Source organism: Phyllostomus discolor, chromosome 4, assembly GCF_004126475.2.
Source record: "Phyllostomus discolor isolate MPI-MPIP mPhyDis1 chromosome 4, mPhyDis1.pri.v3, whole genome shotgun sequence".
Lineage (NCBI taxonomy): Eukaryota > Metazoa > Chordata > Mammalia > Chiroptera > Phyllostomidae > Phyllostomus > Phyllostomus discolor.
Window position 1 is genome coordinate 175,951,205 of NC_040906.2, and position 12,155 is coordinate 175,963,359.

At 34.6% G+C, this 12,155-nt stretch overlaps 1 protein-coding gene across 1 annotated transcript in view; it reads right to left on the reverse strand.

The window, feature by feature from the left end:
* The window catches only part of TBC1D32 (TBC1 domain family member 32), a 178,045-nt gene that overhangs the window by 71,204 nt on the left and 94,686 nt on the right, over positions 1 to 12,155 (reverse strand). The window lies entirely within an intron of this gene.

Below are 12,155 nucleotides of genomic sequence, written 5' to 3' on the forward strand. Positions count from 1 at the left end.
CCTTTCTGTAAAAATCAATAAATAAAAATAAAATCATAACATCAGTAATTCATAAAAACAGCAATTTCACTGCTGCTAAGAATCCTGAAACACCAATTCCAAAGAACCTATTCACCCTGATGCTCATAGCAGCATTATTTGCAATAGCCAACTGCTGAAAACAGCTTAAATGCCCATTGGTAAATGAGTGGATCAAAAACTTGTGGTACATTTAGATAGTGGAATACTATGCAGCCTAAAGAAAGAAGAAACTGTTACTCTCCTCGACAGCACGGATGGAACTGGAGAGCATTATGCTAAGCAAAATAAGCCAGATGGTGAAAGACAAATACCACAACATCACCTTTAACTGGAACCTAATCAACAAAACAAACAAGTGAGCAAAACAGAACCAGAGACATGAAAATAAAGAACAAACTGACAGTGACCAGAGGGGATGGGGGAACAGGGTAACTGGAGAAAGAAGCGGAAGGGGCAAGTCAAGGAACATGTATAAAGGACCCCTGGACAAAGACAATGGGGTGGCAGAGGATTGAATGTTGGAGGTGGGAGGTAGGTAGAGCAGGGGAGAGTAATGGGGGAAAATGGGGACAACTGTAACTGAACAACAATTTTAAAAAAAGAAAGGTTATGCCAATGCCACAGCAATAAAGGCATTAAAATGTTTTTTTAAAACTGCAATTTACTACCACTTTTGTTTCACCAATTAATTACAAAAGAAACAACAGAATCATTTTGCAACCAGTCCGGGAAATGTTTCTTAGGTTAAACATCAATGGTTAACTTTTTAATTCTCTGGTAAAGCTGAGAAAATATAAATATTTTCTGAGTGAATAAACGAGTGTGTTTTTCAGTACCAATAGTGGGTAGAATATAAAACGTTACAGAGAAGTCAAGTAAAAGGAATCATACAAAGATTACTAAACATTACTAAACATTACCTTAACATTACTAAAAGGGAGATGAGTAGAACCCATGTGGTTCCTATTGTGGCACAGAGAATGTACACCACACCACCTACAAAATACTCTGGCCACGAAACTGAAGCTGAAACTAACCAATCCTAGGAGAACACTCAGATGAAAAACAACCCTCTTTTAGAGCAGTGTGAATGGCACACAGCACAGCACAGGAGGATCCCTGGTCCTACTAGAGTCCTTAGTCAATGGAAAAAGGTGGAACAAGGAATCACAAATGAACCAATTATTTATTAAGGGTTATAGTCCATAGAAACAATTATTAATAAGTAAAAGTGACTGCCTCCATGGTAAGGTCAGTGGAAACAGCTCAAAAAGGGGACAAAACACACACAAGGACTTAGATCTATAGAAAAATTCCAGCTAACTGGGACCATGACACCCTAACTCCTCATCAACACAAAGGTTTAGGGAGAACTTAGTGATCTTTTTCTTTTGTTAGGCTACCAATTCAGTGAACATGTCCTGGAAATGACTCTCAATGTCCTCGAGTTTCTGATTTGAAAGAAGGGTTCTGTAGGGTCTAGATCGACCATGATAAGACACAAGATGAACTGGAGCAACTCTGAAAGCAAATAAATGCCTGAGCCAATTTTTTCTCATTCCAGGTTGAGCGAATAGAAACTGTAACAAATGATATAAGACTTTTAAAATCTAGCAAATACTAGGAATAATATAAAGCTTAGCAAATTTCATCCAGCAGTAAATTTAAAAAAATGTACACTGTAACCAAGTACAGTTCATTCCAGGAAGAAAAGGATAGTTTAATATGAAAACATCTCCTAATGTAATTCATGACATGAATATGCAATGGAAAAGAACCATATAATCGTCTGACCAGATACTTAAAAGCTACTTGATTTAAGATTCAACATCCACTTTCTATTCCCTGTCCTCCAAAAAATTCTAAGTAAATTAAAGAAAGGTTACTTTCTTTAATTTGATTTACAAAACAAATTTATCTCAAGGCAAGAGCTAAAAGCATAAACAGGAAAGCATTCCCCTTAAGGTCATGAGGGAAGCAAAGTCATCCATTATTATTTAACAGTGATCTAAAAGTTTAAGCCAATGCACAGAAATATATATATAAAAAAAGAGAGACATGCTATCTGACAAGAGATAATAATATCCATTACTAGAAGGTGATAAAACTGTTTATTTGGCAACCATCTCGTTCATGACACAAAATTTAATTTACTTAATTTTAAGAAATATTGGTTGAATATCAAGTATCCACCACCATTTTAAGTACATTGCTGAGGACGCATGCATAAAAATTCCAGTCTGTATGGAATGCAAAATAGTAGTGGAAGGGAATACACAATAAACAAAATAAAAAGTTAAAAACCAAAACAAAAAACAGTATAGATAAAATTAAACCAGAAAAGTATATACAAAGCTCTACCGAGGGGGCACTGTGGATGAATAACTGTGTGCAATTTTAAATAAGGTGGTGAGGAAAGTCCCCACCAAGGTGACACTTCCGTGAAGAACAAAAAGAAATGCAGAAGCAAGCCATGGAGTGATCTGGGGACGAGTGTTTCAGGCACAACAGCCTGAGCAAAGGACCTAAGGTGATAGTATGTCTGGCGTGTTTGAAGAACAGTAAGGGGGCCCGTGTAGCTAACATGAAATAAATAAGGAGGAAATATTAGGAGATGACGTCAAGGTAACATGAAGGGTCCAACTCACACAGCACTCTGTAAGGCCATTGTGAAGTTTTGATTTGTTGACATGAGAAACCAGTGGAGTAGGATTACATCCTCATGAAATGAAAAACCTTGTGAGTACAGAATTGAGATGATCTGATCTGTGTTTTAATAGGTTCACTCTGGCTGCAATGTACAGAATAGGCAGAAACAGAGGTATAGATACCAGTTTTTTAAAAAAGCTATAGTAATAATTTAGATAAGGTAATAGTTTAAAACTGGGCATTGTCAGTAGAGGATCTATAAATTAAAAGAAAGGCTCTGTGGTAGAATCTTAGGGTGGCCCCATGCCCCCCATCCTCCTGGTACTCATGCCCTTGTGACATTCCATTCTCTTGGGTATTGACAGGACTTGTGAATTCCCTCTAACCACAGTGTATTACAGGTGATAGGATAGATGTGGTTACATGATTGCATTACATAAAAATCTGTGCCCTTCTTGCTGGAGTCTTTTCTTTCCGCTGGCTTTGAAGAAGCAAGCAGCCATGTTAAGAAAAACCATATGGCAATAGATGACCTCTAGGAGTTGAGAGCAGCCTTCAACTGACAACCTGCAAAGGGCTCTAGCCTCCATGCAGCAAGAAAACAAGACCCCCAGTCCTAAAGCCATAAGGAAATAATTCCAATAATTTTTGTGAGTGTGGAAATAGATCCTTCCCTAATAGAGTCTCAAATGAGAAAACAGCCACAGCTGACACTTTGATTATAGCCTTGTGAGACTTTGAACAGTGGACCCAACTGAAGTGAACCTAAACAGAAACTGACATAATAATTGTGTGTCATTTTAAGCCACAAAGTTTGTGGTAATTTGTTACACACTGATATAAAAATAACACAAACTCCAAAGTTTATACCTAAGTAACTAAAAGTATGATGTGCTTGCTATTTGGTTAAAATGTAGAAAACCACTAGAAGCTGGGGAAAAGTGTGTGTGTGTGTGTGTGTGTGTGTGTGTGTATGAGAATTAAGTAAGGTGACCATTAACAAAAGATAATTTACTTATACCACTAACAACAAATTAAAGTATTACCATGGAAAATATATCATATTAACAATAGCAAAAACTAGAAAAGATAAGAAATGCACAGGACCCAAATGAAGAGAACTACAATATATCACTGAAGAATGCAATAAAGTTCAATAGAAAGATAGTACCTACCAGAAGGAGAATATTAAATGTTATAAAGATACACATTCTTTCCAAATTAACTTAAATTTAAATGTACATTGTGTGCTAATTTAATAAAAAATTTCAAGCTTTTTTAAATAAGCTCAACAAAATACCTCTACTAATAACCTAAAATAAATTTTTAAAAGAGAATAATGAATGGGTAACTTGCACATCTACACAATTTTGTGGACATTTTTATCTATGAGGAAACTATCATGTTCTAAATTTGGGAGATATACAACATATGAGTCTCACAATAACTGTGAGGAAGGCACAGTTACTGTCTCCATTTCACATATGGGAAAGCAGAGGGATGGAGAGGGTAAGAATCTTGCCTCAGATCATTCTGACAATGTGGTTCCAGAACCCATGCCCAACCCCTGGGTGACGCTGCCACATACTGGGGAACGTAATGTAAGACTACAAGTATTAAATTCACAAAAGATACAAAAGACTTCTATGAAAAAAACATTTTAATGACAGTAATTAAATAATGCAAATTAAAGAGACATATGCCATGATTATAGATTAGAAAACTCAGATTATAAAGATGTCAATTCACTCACTATTGTTCTATAGATTCAATCCAATGATAATTAATATCTCAGTGGGCTAGTTTGTGTGACAAGCTGATATGAAAATTTATGTGGAAAGAAAAGGACTAAAAGTAGCCAAGATATTTTTGAAAATGAACAAAGTGGGAGATAGAATTGCTCTATCAGTTATTATGAATATAAATTATTACAAAGCTATGATAATTATAACAGTATGATTGATATTTGCATTAGGATACAAAACTCCAATGAACAGAATAGGAAGTTCAGAAAAAGTCTTTTGCATAATCAGCTTTTTGTAACACACTAAAGAATTCTATATGTATGTATGTATGCAAAAAATATTTAGCTAATGTTCTACATGTAGCTGACTTGTTAATTGCAGCCAAAACTGAAGAAGTGGACACAACTCAAATGTCTATTAATAGCATAAATAAAACATGGTATATTCGTACCATGAAATATTATATAGCAATGAACATAAAGTAACTGAAATGCATGCAATATTAATCTTAGAAACCAAAGGCTATGCAGAAAAGATCAAATATGAAAGGATATATAGTCAAAGGTACCAAAAATGTAAAGTATAAAGCAGAGCAAAATTAAAATATATTGTTTAGGAATACATAACTAGCTAGTGAGAATACAAAATAAATATCATGGAAGTCAAAACTGCGGTCACCGCTGGGGACCAAACCAGTGCATGACACTTGTCCTCTTTGTTTCCCTGATTGGCCCGATATGGACATTCATTTGACAACAATTTTTAAAGCTATATGTTTACATTTTGTGCATTATTTATTTTTAGTATTTTGTTTAAAAGTTAAGTGCTATATTAGGGTAGGTAATGGGAAATGTATATTATTATACCCATAAGAAGTATAAATGTCTTCAACAAATTCAAAATACTAATAAAAATGCATACTTTAATGATTATGCATAATCTGATTATTCTTGTGAAACTCTATAACAACTACTGCCATTTACCACTAAATTATGTAAATCATCTAATAAACAGATCTTAATGACTCATTAACTATACCAGCATGTTTGTATAAGCTAACAGCTAGAGTAGAAAAAGCCACCTGAGTAAGACAATTTCATTTCTTTAGCCTAACCATAATACTAAAGCTAGGGTTACAAACTGAACAGAAGTGTACAGATTAATTTATATCCACTAATTGAGAAAAATGATTTTTAAAAGTCTCAAAATGTCTATATTATTAGGCTTATAAGGAACAAATTGTAAAGCCGAATTTTTGTTGGCCCCAAACCAAATTTCCCAAAGTTATGAAAAAAGATTCTGCTGTTTACTTCACATATAGAGCAAGTTGGTTATATCAAGAAGTATTCCAAAAAAGTAAACAATTTCTCAAGGTGAATCCAAATTCGTGGGTAAACTAAATAAAATATTAATGGTACATTTTTGTTTTTTATGAACAGAGATAACATAAAAATAACTTAATAAGTTAATGTAAAAATATCAACAGTTGCACAGGCACATTCTTAAGTGTCTGTGTGAACATGTGTATGTGTCTTTTGCAGGATACAATTAAAAGTAGATTAACTTTACATACTAGATGAAGGAAATAAATAGATATTCTACTTCAAGATTTTCCCTCTCTGAAAAGGTAAATAAAAACCTTGAGATAGAGTCCAATTGTAGCAAAGGCTGGCATCTCACATAGTATCATCTATAAGCTAGATTTAACTTTTTCTTCTACCTTGGTTAGAGAAAGTTGCCAAAAGTGTGTGTTGTAAATGTGTGTGCCAATTGTTTATCCAATTTACCCGTGTCCTCAGGGCCAGTTTAGGCTTCTTACAAATGCTATTTGGACTTGATGGTGAAGTTCTGTACACGTATAACTCTGTTTTGGAAGATCATAATGCACAATACCAACTGAGTGGGGTAGGAGTTTAGGGAATAATCCTATAATCCTATTATTGAAAATTTCAGTCTTCCACCTAATAACCTACTTTCATCTCCGTTCTCAGTGGTGCCTCTAATTCCCAGTGCTTCAAGAAAGCCGTGATGTGCAAAAGTTGCTTCTGAGCCTCCTCCCACTGCCAGCTTTCTTGCACTGTTGATATATTATAATTCATCCATTCATTCTGCAGCTTCCAAAATTATACTGTGAAAATGTCCAACCAGTATCTGTCTCAAAAATTTTCATCCCACACCTTTCTTATTGAAAAAGTATCTCCATCAAAACAAGGACATAAATTAAGATATAGGAAATCTAATCCCAGGTAAAAGGAGATCCAACTCAGAAGAAAGACAAAAGCAATTCCCAGGATGGAAAAGGTAAATCCCAAGAGGGCTAATACATAGGGCCAAAGGATCCTCCAGTGCAAAATGGAACAAGGTGTGGTACAAGAAAAAAAAAAAAACAGTAATAAAGATGTCTTCTTGTTCACTGAGTGTTTATGCTTTCACAAATAAAAATGGGGCATGGTCCCTGCCCTCAAGAGTGTAAAAACCTTGCCTGGCTGGTGTGGCTCAGTGGATTGAGGGCTGGCCTGCAAACCAAAGGGTCACCAGTTCAATTCCCAGTCAGGACATATGCCTGGGTTGTGGGCTGGGTACCTAGTAGAGGGTGTGTGAGAAGCAACCACACATCAGTGTTTTTCTCCCTCTCTTTCTCCCTCCCTTCCCCTCTCTCTAAAGATAAATAAATAAAACCCTTAAAAAAACACACCAAAAATTATTTTTAAAAAGAATGTAAAAACCTTGAGATATAATTAGCAAGAATAATTGTAAGGCACTTTGGTGTTTATCTCATGAAGCAGTACAATGTATGGGTCAGATACTGCATTCTCAGGAACCAGAATATTTAGGTTCAAACACCAGCTTCACCATTTACCAGCTGTGTCACCTTAAGGAAATGGCTTAACTTCTTTGGCTCAGGTAAGTCAACTTATAAAAGTGGAGATAAGAAAGATACCTATTTCATAGGACTATTCTGAAATAAGTGACTTAAATGTAAAATTAATACCATTCCTGAGACATAATAAGCACTCTGTGTTACGCAGCAGCAAAGGTAGAAGTATATGTTTGAGGATAGTCTAAGGATACATTAGTAGATAACACAGAAAATAAAGCAAATGAACAAAACCATGCAATTATTAATTTCCAAAAAAATAAAGTAGGGCCCTGGCTGGTGTGGCTCAGTGGACTGCGCACATGCCTGTGCACCAAAGGGTAGTTGGTTCGATTTCCAGTCAGGGTTCATGCCTGGTTTGCAAGCCAGGTTCCCAGTGGGGGGCGCACAAGAGACAATCACACATAGATTTCTCTCTCTCTCTCTCTCTCTCTCTCTCTCCCCCCCCCACCTTCTCCTCTTTAAAAATAAGTAAATAAAATCTTCATTTAAAAAGACTTTTAAAAAATAAAGTAGGAAAAACAATATAGTTATGGTATACTACTTCGCCAACAAATGAATAATGTTTATGTAGAAAAAATACTGCTAACTTTCGATAGGGATTTAATCAAGATTGTGATAAAACTATGGAGCAAGGAGAAAGAAAGAGAACAGGAAATCTAAATTCTAAGCTTCTACTGATAAATCTCTAAAGACAAGAGATAAAATTTAAAAATCAAGACATGGCATAATACAAACACATTATTAAAAACCTAGAGTCAAATACACAAAAGAATTCAAGGAGGTGAAGGTAGCATCCTCTGAGAAGTGGGACGTGGCAATGGGGAAGGACGGGTAGAGGATGATTCCTCATTTCTAAAAACCATCCCATACTACCTGGCTTTTTAACTATGTGAATTTATTACTTTAATAAATATAAATTAAAATAGTGCTTGGTAGATACCACATAAACTATGAACTAATATCTTGTACAGCTCTTCTGTCAAAAAATAAATAAAGGTTCTGTGCTGGCAGTGGAAAGTAAATTTAAAACATACAGAATAGTTTACTTAGTCTTTACTTTTCCTCAAATAGGTAAAACAAATACTTGTTTTCTAAGTTCTAAACTGTCTTTTAAAAAGTTCTTTTCACCTAATTAAATTTTGCCTCTAATATAATGAAACTGAGTCAATATGATTTAATTTCTGTCATAAAGAAAAATGTTTAGGGTACAAGAATTATAAAAAATGTTAAACATGAATTGCACATTACAAATGAATTTATCTTGTTTAAATTAGAAACCTAAGGTAAAATTCCACTGGGTAAAGGATTTAGGTTTAACCATAGGAAATTGGTATTACTGAGTGGGAAAAAAAATCAAAATATATTCAGGCAGGATAAGGAATTGTTAACCAAGGTAACCAGACTACTAAGATTTGCAGGATTTTGTGTTAATCATTAAGACTCAAATTGGTTATTGCTTACTGCTCTTATGAGATAATAAATTATAACTTTGATATATTGACCCTGTAAATTTTGTGATATAATTATATATATATAAATAAATATAAATAAATAAATAAGATATAAATATACTAATTAAGGGCTTCTTATGCACCAAAAAAATGCTCTTAATGTTACACTGTATAACCCCAAATAATTTACAAACATCCAATTTATCACTGTAACACCACAGGCAGCTGCATAAATTTTTGATGCTCCCCAGGAGACATCAACATACCTTTGAATATGTGCCAACAAGCATAAATAGCATAATCAAGCAAAAGAACAGTCTGGGACCAGATTGCTTTAACTATCAATTGGTTAGAATATGAGGTGTACAGGCTCACAATGACCATCGCTCTGAGTTCTCTGTGAGGTTCCCTGTCAGTGCTGACTTAAGGAAAGCCAGCTATGCCCTAGGTAAGCCAGGACGCTAAGTGTTCTGCAGTTGAGCCTTAGGCCCAGATATCAACAGGAAGATACAGACATTGTTTTGCCTCAGATGCAAAGGGAGCCTCCCAATCTACTCTGGAAATGGGCATTTTACATCACCGCACAACTAGATTTTGAAATATGACACACTGTATAATTTATTTATTTTTTCCCTTCTCCTCTCCCAACCCCTTCCTCCTAAGCGATTTAAAAATTTCAAAGTCATGATGTAAAGGTCTGTGGTTCCTTATCTATAAACCTTAGAATGAAGAATTGAGAATTTTTAAGCATTTAGGAACAAAATACAATACAGATGGAATCTGGAGCAATGCCTCATAAGTAAGCACATTAATATTTCCTTGGCAAAACATATTTATATTTCAAATTCTTCAGGTGAAATAAAAACTAAGAAGCCTCACATCATTTCAGGTAAAATTAGGTGGAAACAGAAAATATGTTATAAAAAAGTTTATTTTTTAAAAACCTTTCCTGAATTTTAGAATTCCAAATCAGAGATTGTGGCACACGAACAGATAATGTCAAACAATGGATATCCATTAAAACATTCATATAAATACAAAGAATCTATTTTTAATGCATGGTATATAGAAATTTATTCTTAAAATCCAACCAAACATCTCTGAATTTCAATTAATTTCTGTAAATGCAAATCAGTGCCTACTTCATGTGAATATTTATTTGAACTATTTGCAGGAATAAAACAGTGTCTGAAATTCAGGACAAACTCTTTCACTTGTTTTGGAATGTAGCTTGTACATGGTGGATACCCCAGGAGTTGTCTAATAACCCAAATCAAATTTCACCACCAGAAGAATGATAAAAATGACTACATACTTTTTATATCACTTATTAAATATTATCATATCATTAATGTGCACAGGTGGGCACTTGTCTGGGGAACCAAAATGGTTAGTCCCAGGTATAATCTCTATTTGAAGGAATTCCAAGCATGTTCTTTGTCTAACTCAGGCCTGCAGTCACAAACCCCTTCTCTTTACCCTGCTGCTCTTTCCTAATATTTCTCCCCTGAAAAGACTGAGTTAACGCATTTCATTTCTACTAATATTCTAAATGTTTTGGTATATGTACTACCTTAAATTCCATGTTATACTTTTATAAACACTCAGATATGTACATTGTGTATATATCTCACTTAATAAAATGACATAATAATCGAACACAAAAGATTTCCTTCTGAACAGCACAAATTGGCTATCAGAAATGCAATGTCTGATTAACTGATGACCAAAACCAAGAATGGGACACGAATTACATACAAACTAACCACAGCAGCAAAACTGGAACTTCAAGTTTCTAAAACACCTATGACCACATATGGAGAGGAAAAAAGAGGAGCAGGGTCAGTCTGCCAACGAAACACTGCTTGTGGAACAGGCGTGAGCAGAGGCTGTGGAGAGCCTGCTCACTTGCTCTTATGCCAAATTCGTATCTTTGTCTCAGAAAGTGCTCTGAGATCTGAAGCTGGAAGTTAGTTTGGACTTCTGTAAGTGCATACCGAGTAGAGCTTTGGGGCATACTGAGTTTTCTTAACTTGCTGGTGTGCAGACCCAAATGCTCAATAATTTGGACATCTAATCAAGGGAAAACTTGGAAATAGATACACAGATACAGGATCAGTTAGTAAAAAGTGGTAACTGAAGCCATCGTAGGGGAAAAAATGGAAAAACAGACTGATGGCATACACTAGAAGAGAACTGAAAAGGCAGGTAGCAGAGAGGAAGGAGAATGAGAAACAAATGACTGATAAAAAGGAATCCAATAATAAAGAAAAGAAGGGTCACATAATCCTAAAAAAAAAAAAAAAAAAAAACCCCAAAACTGTATATAACAGTGTAGCACTTGGTAGAAATCCAATAAATATCTTCTGAGTGAATAAAGTATTTTCCTAAAGTATCAATAGTGGGTAGAACATAAAATGTTACAGAGAGGCAAAGTACAATGAGTCATAAAAAGAGGGCAGAAAGAAATATGCTTTCTGGGTTGAAAACTGCCTACTCTTTAACTTCGCAAGTCCATTTCTAAGGATTTGTTGTAAAGAAATAATTACAGGCAGAGAGTTATCCATGAAGATGTATAATAAAAATTTCAAATAACCTACATTTACTGAGATATTATCTGTCCTTTTAAATTATGGTATAGATCAGGAATGTTAAACCCATTTTCTCCAGGGCCACAGTGGCCTTGCGGTTGCTTTCAAAGGGCCTAACGTAATTTTAGGGCTGTATAAATGTAACTACTCCTTAACACTTAAGTGAGAGCTCGGCGCTGCCACTGGCTAGACACAAGGTGCTGAGCTGGATAAAACAAGGTGGAGGGCCTGATTCGGCCTGTGGGCCTTGTGCTCGCCCCCTGTGATACAGAGCAATAAAGGATCATTTTAAATAATTAAGTAAAAAGACTATTTTTAAAACAATAAAACTCTTCTTCAAAAAAATATTTCAGGTAAAGGTTAAAAGATATGGACATCAAGAGGCTAATTGTGGGTATCTTTAAAAGGTAGGATGTTGAGTATTTTTATTATGTTCCAGCAATTTGTTGACTAAATAAGGATTTTAAATCAGTTACTGATATCTTCAGTTAGTAGTAGATCATTTGATTACTTTCTTGAAATTAAATTAATATAGTAAAATTAGATATTGGATATGTGTACATATAGATCTGCATGTTTGTGTGCATACGAAACCCAAGATGTAGATGGTTTTGCAGTTAGATTATATTCTAATTTGTGATATTAAAAAAGGTTACAAGAGATCATTTTAAAATTATTTCTCATTACTAATGTTAGTCATATTTAAGATTAGTCAGCATCTGGGTCACTGGGAATAGTAATTTGATAATTTATTGTGATAGAATATTAATGTTTGTCTATGTTAAAATAACCAGAATGTTTCTAAACAGATAAAAAT